The following is a 13343-nucleotide window of genomic DNA, read 5'->3' as shown; positions in this document are numbered from 1 at the left end:
CTGGTATTCTGCGGCAGTTCTGATGTACTGCACATGCGTATGCCTACGCAGTACAACAGAACTGTGGGCAAAAGCAACGGAGAAAGCAAGATCTCCATTGCTTTTTACAAACTGTTTTCACTATGTTAAATGGGTTTAACATAGCGAGACAGCTTTAAAAAAAGCAACAGAGAATCTCTGTTGCTTTTTTTAAAGCTGTCTTGGTATGTTAAACCCATTTAACATAACAAGACAGTTTTGAAAAAAGCAACGGGGAAAGCAAGATCTCTGTTGCTTTTTACAAACTGTCTCGCTATGTTAAAGGAGTTTAACATAGCGAGACAGCTTTAAAAAAGAAATGGAGAATCTCCATTGCTTTTTTTAAAGCTGTCTCGCTATGTTAAACTCGTTTAACATTGCGAAACAGTGTGAAAAAAGAGTTATAGTAATGGAAAAAGTCCGGGCGACCGAACCTTTTTCCATTACTATAACTCTGATTTACAACGTGCACTCTGACCAATCAGCGTGCACGTTTTTTGAATATTAATGGGGGCAGTTGTATAATATTCTTTCTTTAACTGGACCTTTCTCATTATTCTCCTTTCTTCATATCTTATTATATTTTAAATTTCCAGTGAACTTCATGTTTTAATTTTGTTTACGAGACCAGATCAAGTAACTTGTTTCACCTTGGTGCCTTCTATGGAAAGCCACTGAGCAAGAATACTTTTATGATTACGTTCAGAATTAGCTCAGTACGGGTACTGGTATTGTTATTAATCACAAGTTTGCATTCTATTACTGATGCATTAATTTTGTTTCAAACTGCTTTAGGGTACAACAGATATAGGTTGGGGGCTAGGCCTAGGGTGGGCTCAGAGGTTCATCACTGCTGCAACAGGTTTGAGTTTATACTTGGATTTCCCATTAGGGTAGTCTCATACTCCACAGCTTCATTCATACAGGTAGACACAAAAACATTCCTAGAATGGAGTTAAGCCAGGCACAGGGTGAAGGATGCCCCCCCCCCCCGTTATAGACGTAGTAGTCCACAAAAAACACAAAAACTAACAGGCCAAAAAAGAGCCATAAAGATGACCGAGTGGACTGCTGAGGATAAGAAATAAATTATGCATTGTTATTATTACGCAAGAAGCACTGAATTTCCAGAAAGCAGATATTCAAAAAAGTGAGAAAGAAATTGTAGGAAAGAAAAATGCTTGCACAAGAAAAACTGTCCAAAGCTTCAAATGCAAATTTGTGTTCATTAATATAACACATTCATGAAAAACATTATACAGACTAAGAAAGCTTGGACCACCTGGAAAAAATAGTGACTGACGAAGTGCAAAAATGTCGACAAACAACAAAAGCTAGAGATTTTTGAAAGATACAAAAAGAAACACGGACAAGTGAAAAAAACAGAGATCTAACATGATGCAATATTTGGAGAAAGCCAAACTAATACAAAAAGCAGCTCCAAATATATTTGGAGAGAACTACAGGCAAATGCACCCAGATAAGGGAAATTTAACAATACAGAAAATGAAATCACAAAGGGGGAACACAGAAGAGAAGATTAGTGAAGCAGAAGTTAAACAAGTAGAAGATGAAGTTATGGAATACCTGTGAAGTAAAGGACTTGGTGTAGAAAGTCTAACATAGGTTATGTCACAGCAAGATAGAACAATGACTCCCCAAAGTACGGAAAAACAGGTGGAGCTGGAGATATCTGAAGAAGACATATGGACACGGGAAAGAAAAACAGATTTAACATGGTGAAATATTTCGTTTTTCTTTCCCCTTTGCATAATCAATAGAAAAAAGCAGCACCAAAGATATCTGAAGAGAAATACAGGCAAAGGCATCCGGAAGTGGAAAATTTTACAACACAAAAAATAAGAAAACAAAGGTGGAAAGTAGAAAAGAGTATTAGTAATGGAGGAGTTAAAGAAAAGTACAGTTTTGTACCTACCATAAATGTAGATGTTCGAAGATCCACATTGCTGCAGTCCTTACATATGGGTAGTCCGCTGTCCTCGGTCGGCCCGAATACCAAAGTATTAGGCTGACGTCGGTCAAGGCGCTTAAAACTGACATCAGGACGTCAGGGTACAAAAGCGCATGACCGACGTCATTTCCTCAGTCTTTTCTTGCCCCAGATGTCAGAAGGCTCTAACAAGAAAGGCCAAAGCCAAAAACCAGCAAAACCTAACCAACCACCCGTGCACTAACCATATTTACACTATGTACAACACCAACCACACCACCACCTTCAACAACAGAGGGGAAGGAGGGAGGGTAAATTGGACTGCAGCAATGTGGATCTTCGAACATCTACATTTATGGTAGGTACAAAACTGTACTATGTTCTTCATCTCACATTGCTGCAGTCCTTACATATGGGTAGAATCCCAAAGCAGAGGTAAGGGAGGATGGCAAAACTATAAGGAATTAGGAGCCGCCAACATGCCTTGCAAAATTGCAGTTGCAAATCCAGCCCTAGATTTAGAGTAAAGTGGAAGGTGGTAATGCTTAGAGAAAGTATGCACTGAACTCCAAGTAGCTGCTTCCAAAATATCTTTAGTAGCCACCCCTTAAAAGGCTGTAGAAGTGGCAGTAGCCCTAGTGGAATGAGGCCTAATCCCAGCTGGAATCTCCTTACCATGATGGGAATAACAGAAAGCAATACAAAACCCAATCCACTTAGAAATAGTTTGTTTTGAAACAGGTTTGCCCTGAGAACCCAAAGCAAAAGAAACAAACAACTGCTGAGACTGCCTGAACCCTTTAGTTCTGCTCAAATAATATCGCAACTGTCTGTGTATATCCAAAGTGTGCAAAATCCTTTCCCCTTTATTTTGGGGGTTTGCATAAAAAGTAGGCAAATGAATAGTTTGGTTTAAAGCCACACTAGAAACCACTTTAGGCATAAAAGAAGGGTTAGTCGAAAGACACTCTGTCCTTGTGGAAAATTAAGAAAGGCTCAACTGCCATAAGGGCCTGTAATTCAGAAACCCTTCTCGCAGAGGTAATGGCCAACAAAAAGCAGTCTTCCAAGATAAATATTTCAACGCTGGCGATGCTGCAGGCTCAAAAAGTTGTAGAGTGAGTTTCTCCAAGGCAAAATTGAGAGCGCAAGGAGGAGTAGGAGCTCTACGTGGGGTCTTATATTTTTGCCCTCTAAGGAATTGCTTAAACAAAGGCTGAGAAAATAATGGTGGGTCACAGTCATAGTGAGCAGAAATTGCTGCAGCATGAACCTTTATAGAGGAGAAGGACAAACCTTTGTCCAATAACTCAGTAAGGTATTGAAGCGCAACACTTAAATTAGGTTTAGAAACATCAAAATCCTTTGCAGTACTCCAAAATAAAAATCTCCTCCATTTATCTGCGTAAACTTTCCTTGTACTAGGCCTTCTGGCCTCCAAAATAACATTCAAAACTTGTTGTGGAAGCTGAGACCCTCCAGGGTTTAAAACAGAATATGCCAGGCTGTCAGATGTAGAGAATGAAGTTTGACATTGAGTAAATGACTGTTCTCCTGAGACAGCAGGTGAGGAATCGAAGGCAAAGGCCATGGAGGCTCCTGTACCAGACTTCTCAGTAATGGGTACCAGTGCTGTCGAGGCCAATCTGGAGCTATTAAAATCATGTTTGGCTTGTCCTGTCTGACCTTCAGCAGTACCTTTGGGAGGAGAGGCAGAGGTGGAAAGGCATACACGTGAAGATTGCTCCAATTGAATGAGAGAGCATCCACTTTCCAAGCCGAGGGATGAAACCTTTTTGTGCAAAACTTTGGCAGCTGGAAATTTAGTGGAGAAGCGAACAGATCTATGTCTGGAGTTCCCCATAACACTGTCAATCTCTGAAATACATGAGAATCCAATTTCCACTCGTGGGGATCCATAATTTGTCTGCTCAACACATCTGCTAAGGAGTTCTGTGCTCCTGGCAGAAACCTTGCCTGAAGATTTAGCTGTAAACTGAGAGCAGTCTCCCACAAAATCATTGCTTGTCTGCATAGAGGATAAGAATCGTTCCCCTTGCTTGTTGATGTACCACATGACAGTTGTGTTGTCTGTTTGAATCAACACCTGCCCTGGAAGAAGTAAATCCTTGAAAGCTATCAATGCAAATTGGACTGCTAACATCTCCTTCAAGTTGATATGTAGATGTTGAAGTCTGGCAGGCCACGTGTCTTGTACCCATTTTCCATTTAGATGAGCTCCCAAGCTTTGTCTGAGGCATCTGTCGTTAAAATCTGACTCGCCTCTGGCGGGTCACAGAGAGTCCCTTGTTTAGGTGACATTCCTGAGCCCACCACAAAAATTCCTTTTGAATGCAAGGTATTATTTGAATGACAGTGTCCAAATCTTGGCAGTGCTGTGTCCATACATTCTTGAGATACCATTGTAGCTTCCTCATATGCAGTTTGGCATTGGGAAGTACCAGAATACAAGATGCCATGAACCCCAAGGCTTGAAGGACTGTCCTTGCAGTCAGCCTGGACTGATGAGACAAATGATGGAAGTAAAGAGAAAGATTCTTTTGTTTGTCCGGGGTCAAAAAGGCCATCTGGGATGCTGTATTCAGTCTCACACCCAGAAAGCACATGTCCTGAGAGGGTACTAGACTGGACTTTATTTCGTTCACAGAATACCCCAGGCATCTTAACACTGCCATCACATACTGTAAATGATGAAGAAGTTTGTCCTTTCCTTGGGCCAGTATCAGGCAATCGTCCAAATAAGGATAGATCTGTATTCCTCTTAGCCTGAAAAAAGCTACCACTGGAGCCAGAACCTTCATGAACACTCTGGGCAGTAGATAAGCCAAAGGGCAATGCAGAGAACTGATAATGTGAAGTCCCAGCCCGAAAGCAGATACTTCCTGCAACTGGGCCTGATAGGAACATGAAGGTAAGCCTCCTTGAGATCCAGGGTCACCATCCAGTGATCTTTGCCCAGCAGAGGTAAAAGCTGTTGTAACGTTAACATTTTGAACTTGGGAATGTCCAGATATGTGTTGAGGATGGATAAATCCAAAATTGGTCTCCACGTGTTTCCTTTCTTTGGTACTAGAAACAGGCGAGAATAAAATCCTAGGCCCACTTCTGGCAGAGGAACCAGCTGTATGGCCCCTATTTGAAGTAGTAGAGAAATTTGTTTGCGAGCCTCTAGTCTTTGCTGAGGAGGAACGTCCGGCATGCCTTTGAAAGGAGGCAAGGTATGGAAATAAAACTTGTAATTCTTTACACTCAATGCCTTCCGCCAGAGCATCCACCTTAGACTTCAATTGAGAAAGAAGAAAGTTTTGATATTTCAACATATGAAACTGGCAATTCAAAGCCCTCATAGCTAAGGTAGAAGATGTATAGACCTTTTTTCCCCATCTATCCAAAGCTCTGGCTTCTTTATCTAGAGGAACCGGATTTTTTACAATAGAGGCCTTGACACCCTTAGGTCCCTGACTAATAGTTTCTGGGTCCGCCCTAGGACTCTTATAAAGATATTTGTGAGCCTCAGGCACCCTGTAATACCTATCCGGCTTAACAGGAGCAGGTGGCAGAGAATCAGGATTAAGTGAAGCCTCTGCAAACACATCTTCCACAACATCCAGAACAGGGGTATAGCCAAAGGCCTATGCTGGGGTAACAGCAAAAACTCCCTAAGCCTTTTCCTAGAATCAGAGAAGTCCTGACCTTCCCACTTAAAATGTTCCCTCATAGAATGAAGTGTCTCTGAAAAAGAAAAATCCTCTGGAGGAGAAGCAGAAGGAGTGGAATCATCTGCATCAGAATCAGAATAAGGAGAGTACTCCTGCAAGTCTTCAGCCGAAGACTCTGAAACATCCGAAGCCTGTTCAAAACTTCCCAACTCTGGCTCCACCCTAGGCCTCTTATCAGGAGGGGGCATAGAACCTCTAATCAGAGTAATCAAATCTTCTGCCATTTTAAGCATGTGCTTCTTAGGCACAGACCCTGCTGAACTAGGAGTGACCCCAACAGGAGCTAAAACTGGCCTGCCTCTGGGAGAAGCCTTGGAAACTGAAGGAGAAGGCCTAACCACCCTAGGAAGGGAGGGGAGTACAGTAACTTGAGAAGTCCCTTCAGCCTGACCTGCCTCCTGAGAGACTACCTCCTGCAAAATCAAAGTCTCCCCCTGAGACTCCAGAGAAGTCTCCGTCGGAACCACTGGTTCCACTGAAGCCTCTAAAGAACCGGCGTCCGGAACGGACGACTCATCTTGCCTGGGTTTAACTGCTTTGTCTTTGCGCTTTTTCGCAGAAGCGGGCGCCGGAGAATCCGACGGCATATTATAATTGCACCGCTTCCCAAAGACCAGCCTAGCACAATCTAACCTTCGCTTAATAATGCGTTTATTGAACCTAGCACAAAAGCGACACCCAACAACGTCGTGCTCAGGCCCCAAACAAGGAATACACAAAGAATGATAATCCCTATGCGGTATCTGTTTCCCACAAGAAATACAGTTATTCACTTTTTCTGACATCCGGTAAAACAATGAGGCAAGAAAAAAACAAAATAATCTAACGGGTACTTAGCCAACTTGGATTCGGTCTGAAACTCCGAATTCAAAAAATTTCAGAATGCCGAACGGCACTTGCAACGCTGCTTCTGCATCGGACCATGCGGCAAAAAAGACTGAGGAAATGACGTCGGTCATGCGCTTTTGTACCCTGACGTCCTGATGTCAGTTTTAAGCGCCTTGACCGACGTCAGCCTAATACTTTGGTATTCGGGCCGACCGAGGACAGCGGACTACCCATATGTAAGGACTGCAGCAATGTGAGATGAAGAACATCAGAAACTGACCTGCGAAGTGAAGGATTTAGTGTACAAAATACAACTCTGGTAATGTGACAGCATGGTGGAACAGTGAGTCCCCAAATTAAGAAGAAACAGGTGGAATGGGAAGCATCTGATCAGTTGTCACATGAAGGTACTGTGCAGCCTTCAGTAGGAAGCCAGTACAAAAGTTCAGTTGGAGTTGCACAGCAAGGGAAGGAACAAGAAACGATGGCAACTCTGACTCAGTCAGTGCTGTGACATGACAGGCCAGCAAGTTCCCATATTAAAGAGCTATGGGTGAAGCAGGATGCAGCTGAAGAGAGTATGTCACAGAAAGATGCTCTGGAATCGTCTGTAGAATGTTCGCAGGAAATGGAAAATAAAGAATATGCTCTCTTTTTACTAGAAAAAGATCTAAGGGAAGAGTTGCTTGATTTAACAGGGATAGATAGACATATTAAGATTGATGAAGGAAATAGATTACAGAAAGATAGTGAGTCCCAAAAGTCTGATAAAACAAATGAACACAGTAATCAGGACTATTAACAGAAATTCACATGCTATAACAGAAGTAAATAGGATATATTAGAATGCAACAAAACTTAACAGATAAAGTCTTACCACAAAAATTTAGGGTAACATGGGAAAGGAAAGGAAGAAATCAAATGCCATCATGGAAGTATCGAATAGAGAAAACTATAAAGCAATACAAGAGTACACAAGAGGGAGCAGAAAAACAAAAATATGTAGATAGACATGATAAATGCAATGTGCAGTATTACAACAGACCAGGATCTATCATGCACTACCGCAAATAATAAACAGAAGATATCATCACAGGCAGAAAAACTTAGAAGATATGCAGATAAATATAAAGGAAAAGTACAAAATAAGCAATTCATTGTTGATCCCAAAAAGTTTTATGGAGCACTGGAAAACAAAGCAAAAGAAACACCACAAAAAAAAAAAAATAACATTTTGGTGAAATATCTATGAATACCCTGTGGAATGCAACAAAGATGCTGAATGAATGGAAGTAGTAAAAGAAGCCATAAAAAGTTCAAATGTACAGGATATGAAATGGGATGAACAGCCAAAGAAAACTTAAATAAAATTAAGAAAAGCTCCTAAATGGAAAACCCATGGCCCAAATGCAGTACCCAACTTCTGGCTAAAGGTATTAAACATTGTTACATAAAGACTTAGCCCCGAGTAAAAACTACTTATATGCACATCCCGAACCAACAGCAACCTGGTTAACAGGAAAAAAAAAAAAAGATACTGCTACTGATGAGTGAACTGGCACACTATCCTAAAAACTACAGACCAACAATGTGCTATCTGACAATGTATAAACTAAATATGATGCCGACATCGAGTTTATAGTGATTTAGAAAAAAATTCAGTCATGGCAATAGAACAAGAGGGTGACAAAAGAAAGTCACACGGAACAAAGGTTATTTGTTGTTAAATAAAGTCATAATGGAGAATTGTAAAAAGGGGAGAATCTAAGTACGACATGGATAGATTATAAAAAAAAGCATTTGACAGCATCCCACATTCATGGACAAAGAAGTGCTTACAGATGTATAAGATATACTAATCAATTACATCACAGTGACCATGAAACAATGGCAAACCACTTTACAGCTAAGCCATGATACAGGACAAATTATTATCCCAAGGATAAAAATTTAAAGGGAGATATTCCAGTTATTATCCCAGGGATAAAAATGTAGAGGATATTCCAGGGTGATTCTATTACCGCTGCCCTTTTGTCTTCCCTTAACCCACACCTACTTAACAGAGTAGGTCATTATTATAATTTAGCTCCCAGAATGTAAAGAATTCTCATCTGCTTTTTGTGGATGATTTAAAACTGTATAGTTCATCAGATGAGGAGCAGAAAGTACAACTGGAAGTGGTCAAAACTTTCTCAGATGATATAAGAATGTGATTTGGTCTTGATAAATGTGCAAAACCAACATTTAAAGCAGGGAAGTTACAGCACCAAGAAAATATCAGTCTGGGACAGGAATGTGATGTAAATGAACTTGAGCAGGAGGGAGTGTATAAATACTTAGAAACTGATGAAGCATCAACAATAAAACATGAACAAATGTGCACAAAACTCAGTAAAGCATATTTTAGAAGACTAAAATTAATACTGAAAACAGGCCCAAAGTCCAAGCTACAAACCAATCTGTTCTTCCAGTTCTAACTTACAGTTTTGGGGTGACTGACTGGCCCCAAAAGGGATTGGATCAGTTGGACAGGAAAACAAGAAATCTTATCAATTTGATTACATGTATAGATCTGCAAATGTAGGACTGCATACATATCTACTCACCTCATCAGATTCAAACACAATGAAAGCTTTGAAACATGAAGAGAACAAATAAAGATAACTTCCCTGCTTAGTTTAGTAGAAGCCTATCGAGGCCAAGAAGGAATGGAAGCAAAACCAAAATTAGATAAAATCAGGCAGCAACCAAATGTACCAAAGTACCAAAAAAAAACAAAATAAAGAATACAAGGAGAGGGATCGGATGAGAAGGCAAGAAATGTAGAAAAGGCATAAATAAAGCTGCAATTACAGAAAAAGAACAGTTTTGTACCTACCATAAATGTAGATGTTCGAGGATCCACATTGCTGCAGTCCTAACTATTGGGTAGTCCGCTGTCCAGTCGGCCCGAATACCAGAGTATATGGCTGACGTCGGTCAGGGCGCATTAGACTGACGTCAGAACGTCAGGGTACTAATGCGCATGACCGACGCCATATCCTCAGTCTTTTCTTGCCCCAGATGTCAGAAGACCCTAAAAAGACAAGGCCCAACATACCTGCACCAAAAATATGTACAATATATACACAAATATATACAAAAATATCAGCATATAACCTCACCTACACAACCACCCCTAAACACAGAGGGGAAGGAGGGAGGGTAAATTGGACTGCAGCAATGTGGATCCTCGAACATCTACATTTATGGTAGGTACAAAACTGTACTATGTTCTTCATTCCACATTGCTGCAGTCCTAACTATTGGGTAGAATCCCAAAGCAGAGGTAAGGAGGCTGGCAAATCATAAAGAAGCAGGAGCTGACAACATGCCTTGCAAAATAGCCGTGGCAAAACCAGCCCTAGACTTAGAGTAGAGAGGAAGGTGATAATGCTTAGAGAAAGTATGCACTGAACTCCAAGTAGCTGCCTCCAAAATATCCTTAGTTGCCACCCCTTAGAAATGCTGTTGAAGTGGCAGTAGCCCTAGTGGAATGAGGCCTAATCCCAGCTGGAATCTCCTTGCCATGATGGGAATAACAAAATGCAATGCAAAACCCAATCCACCTAGAAATAGTTTGTTTTGACACAGGTTTGCCCTCACGAACTCAAAGCAAAAGAAACAAACAACTGCTGAGACTGCCTAAAATCCTTAGTCCTGCTTAAATAATAACGCAATTGCCTGTGTACATCTAAAGTGTGCAAAATCTTTTCCCCTTTATTTTGGGGGTCTGCATAAAAAGTAGGCAAATGAATAGTTTGGTTTAAAGCCACACTAGAAACCACCTTAGGCATAAAGGAAGGATTAGTACGTAATGATACCCTGTCCTTATGGAAAATCAAAAGGGCTCTACTGCCATAAGGGCCTGCAACTCAGACACCCTTCTTGCAGAAGTAATAGCCAACAGAAAAGCAGTCTTCCATGACAAGTATTTCAATTCAGCAGTAGCCGCAGGCTCAAAAGGTTGTAGAGTAAGTTTTTCCAACACAAAATTGAGATCCCAAGCAGGAGTAGGAGCTCTACGTGGGGGTCTTATATTCTTTGCCCCTCTGAGAAACTGCTTGAACAAAGGATGCGAAAACAATGGTGGGTCACAATCATAGTGAGCTGAAATTGCTGCAGCATGAATCTTAATGGAAGAGAAGGACAAACCTTTGTCCAATAACTCAGTAAGATATTGAAGAGCCACACTCAAATTAGGCTCTGAAATCTCTAAATTCTTTGCTGTACTCCAAAATAAAAATCTCTTCCATTTTTCTGCGTACACTTTCCTTGTACTAGGTCTTCTAGCTTCCATAATCACATTTAAAACTTGTTGAGGAAGTTGAGACCTGCTGTGTGTCAACATAGAATATGCCAGGCTGTTAGATGAAGAGAGTGAAGTTTGACATTGAGGAGATGACCGTCCTTCTGAGACAACAGATGTGGAATCAAAGGTAAAGACCATGGAGGCTTCCTTACCAGACTCCTTAGTAGTGGATACCAGTGTTGCCGAGGCCAATCTGGAGCTATTAAAATCATCCTTGGCTTGTCTTGTCTGACCTTTAAGAGCACCTTTGGAAGAAGAGGCAGAGGTGGAAAGGCATACACATGAAGATTTTTCCAACTGAAAGACAGAGCATCCACTTTCCAAGCTGTGTGATGAAACCCCTTTGTGCAAAACTTTGGCAGCTGGTGGTTTAGTGGAGAAGCGAACAGATCTATGTCTGGAGTTCCCCATGACACTGTCAATTTCTGAAATACATGAAGATCCAGTTTCCACTCGTGGGGATCCATGATTTGTCTGCTTAACACATCTGCTAAGGAGTTCTGTGCTCCCGGCAGAAACCTTGCCTGAAGAGTTAGTTGCAAGCTGAGCGCAGTCTCCCATAAAATCATTGCTTGCCTGCATAGAGGATAAGAATGTGTTCCCCCTTGTTTGTTGATGTACCACATGACAGTTGTGTTGTCTGTTAGGATCAACACCTGCCCTGGAAGAAGTAACTCCTTGAAAGCCATTAATGCAAACTGGACTGCTAACATCTCCTTCATGTTGATATGTAGATGCTGTAGTCTGGCAGGCCACTTGTCTTGTATCCACTGTCCATTCAGATGAGCTCCCAAGCAATGTCCGAGGCATCTGTCGTTAAAATCTGACTCGCCTCTGGCCGGGTCACAGAGAGTCCCTTGTTTAGGTGACATTCCTGAGCCCACCACAAAAATTCTTTTTGAAGGCAAGGTATTATTTGAATGACAGTGTCCAAATCCTGGCAGTGCTGTGTCCATACATTTTGAGATACCATTGCAGCTTCCTCATATGCAGTTTGGCATTGGGAAGCACCAGAATACAAGATGCCATGAACCCTAATGCTTGAAGGACTGTCCTTGCAGTCAGCACGGACTGATGAGATAGTTGATGGAAGTAAAGGGATAGACTCTTTTGTTTGTCCGGGGTTAAAAAGGCCATCTGGGCTGCTGTATTCAGTCTCACACCCAGAAAGCACATGTCTTGAGAGGGTACTAGACTGGACTTTATTTCGTTCACAGAATACCCTAGGCATCTTAGCACTGCTATAACATATTCCAGATGCTGTAGAAGTTCTTCCTTTTCTTGAGCCAGAATCAGGCAGTCGTCCAAGTAAGGATAGATTTGAATTCCTTTTAGCCTGAAGTAAGCTATCACTGGAGCCAGAACCTTTGTGAATACTCTGGGCGCAGTAGATAAGCCAAAGGGCAATGCAGAGAACTGATAATGAGAATTTCCAGCTCGAAAACGCAGATACTTCCTGCAACTTATTCTTATAGGCACATGAAGGTAAGCTTCCTTGAGATCTAAAGTTACCATCCAGTGATCTTTGCCCAGCAGAGGTAAAAGCTGTTGTAACGTCAACATCTTGAACTTGGGAATGTCCAGATAAGTGTTGAGGATAGATAAATCCAAAATTGGTCTCCACGTGTTCCCCTTCTTTGGTACTAGGAACAGGCGAGAATAAAATCCTAGGCCCCTTTCTGATACAGGGACTGGCTGAATGGCCCCTATTTGGAGCAACAGAGAAATTTGCTTGTGAGCCTCTTTCCTTTGTGGTGGAGGAACGTCTGGCATGCCTTTGAAAGTGGGTAATGTATGGAAATAAAACCTGTAACCGTGGTGAATGATATCCAACACCCATCTGTCTTGAGTAATTAAATCCCAATTTTCTTTGAAAAGAGACAGTCTTCCTCCCAAAGGAGCTGCCAGACGAGAATCTACTGGCAGCTGAAAAGGCAGGTCATTGGGTCTGTTTACGAAAGGACTGACCCCTGCCCTCACCAGAAGTTGGAGCAGGTGAACTCCTGTCCTAGGCCTAAAAGAACCTTGAGCTCTGCCCCTACCACGTCTAGACCTACCCCTAGACTGGGAATCATAAACAGGATATGTCCATCCCTTAGTAGGCCAATTTCTACTAAACTTGGTGGCTGCACCTGCAAAAATCTTTAACAGTTTGCATAGACTTAGCTTTGTCCTCCATTTTCTTTAAAACTGCTTCCACAGGCGAACCAAACAACACATCAGACTGTAAAGGAGCATCCAAAATCCTTGTCTTAACATGCTCAGCTAAATTCTGATCCCTCAACCAGGCATGCCTGCGAAGAACAGAACTAGTGGCAGCCACCCTCGAGGAGGCCTGTACAGCATCAAAACCACATTGCAAAGAATGCTTACCCACTTGTTCAGACACATGAACTAAATCCAGCAACTCTTTACACTCAATACCTTCCGCCAAAGCATCCACCTTAGATTTCAG

The 13343-nt window shown here is 41.7% G+C and overlaps 1 protein-coding gene across 2 annotated transcripts in view; it reads right to left on the bottom strand.

The window, feature by feature from the left end:
* WWC3 (WWC family member 3) overlaps positions 1–13343 on the bottom strand; it is a 1641181-nt gene that overhangs the window by 1309335 nt on the left and 318503 nt on the right. The gene's annotated exons all lie outside the window — the stretch shown is intronic.

The sequence above is a fragment of the Protopterus annectens genome, chromosome 5.part0, assembly GCF_019279795.1.
Source record: "Protopterus annectens isolate FY-2018-M chromosome 5.part0, PAN1.0, whole genome shotgun sequence".
Classification (NCBI taxonomy): Eukaryota; Metazoa; Chordata; order Ceratodontiformes; family Protopteridae; genus Protopterus; species Protopterus annectens.
This window is presented reverse-complemented; position numbering and strand designations above follow the sequence as displayed.